Source organism: Bison bison, unplaced genomic scaffold (assembly GCF_000754665.1).
Source record: "Bison bison bison isolate TAMUID 2011002044 unplaced genomic scaffold, Bison_UMD1.0 scf7180017864452, whole genome shotgun sequence".
NCBI lineage: Eukaryota > Metazoa > Chordata > Mammalia > Artiodactyla > Bovidae > Bison > Bison bison.
In genome coordinates, this window is record NW_011495014.1 from 11168430 (window position 1) to 11169364 (window position 935).

The window sequence follows — 935 nt, forward strand, 5'->3', positions numbered from 1 at the left end:
CCAGATTATTGTACCCAGCAAGGATCTCATTCAAATATGAAGGAGAAATCAAAAGCTTTACAGACAAGCAAAAGCTGAGAGAATTCAGCACCACCAAACCAGCTCTCCAACAAATACTAAAGGATATTCTCTAGACAGGAAACACAAAAAGGGTGTATAAACTCAAACCCAAAACAGTAAAGTAAATGGCAACGGGATCATACTTATCAGTAATTACCTTAAACGTAAATGGGTTGAATGCCCCAACCAAAAGACAAAGACTGGCTGAATGGATACAAAAACAAGACCACTATATATGTTGTCTACAAGAGATCCACCTCAAAACAGGGGACACATACAGACTGAAAGTGAAGGGCTGGAAAAAGATTTTCCATGCAAATACAGACCAAAAGAAAGCAGGAGTAGCAATACTCATATTAGATAAAATAGACTTTAAAACAAAGGCTGTGAAAAGAGACGAAGAAGGTCACTACATAATGATCAAAGGATCAATCCAAGAAGAAGATATAACAATTATAAATATATATGCACCCAACATAGGAGCGCCACAATATGCAAGACAAATGCTAACAAATGCTAGCTCTTTATAATGCTATAAAGAGATTCATGAGTAGAACTGTCCTTTGGCAAATGTCATCTGTGAATACTGCAATACCATGCTCATCAGAGAACAGATGCCCAATCACTATGAAAGGGGAAATTAACAATATCACAATAATAGTGGCAGACTTTAATACCCCACTCACACCTATGGATAGATCAACTAAACAGAAAATTAACAAGGAAACACAAACTTTAAATGATACAATAGACCAGTTAGACCTAATTGATATCTATAGGACATTTCATCCCAAAACAATGAATTTCACCTTTTTCTCAAGCGCACACGGAACCTTCTCCAGGATAAATCACATCCTGGGCCATAAATCTAGCCT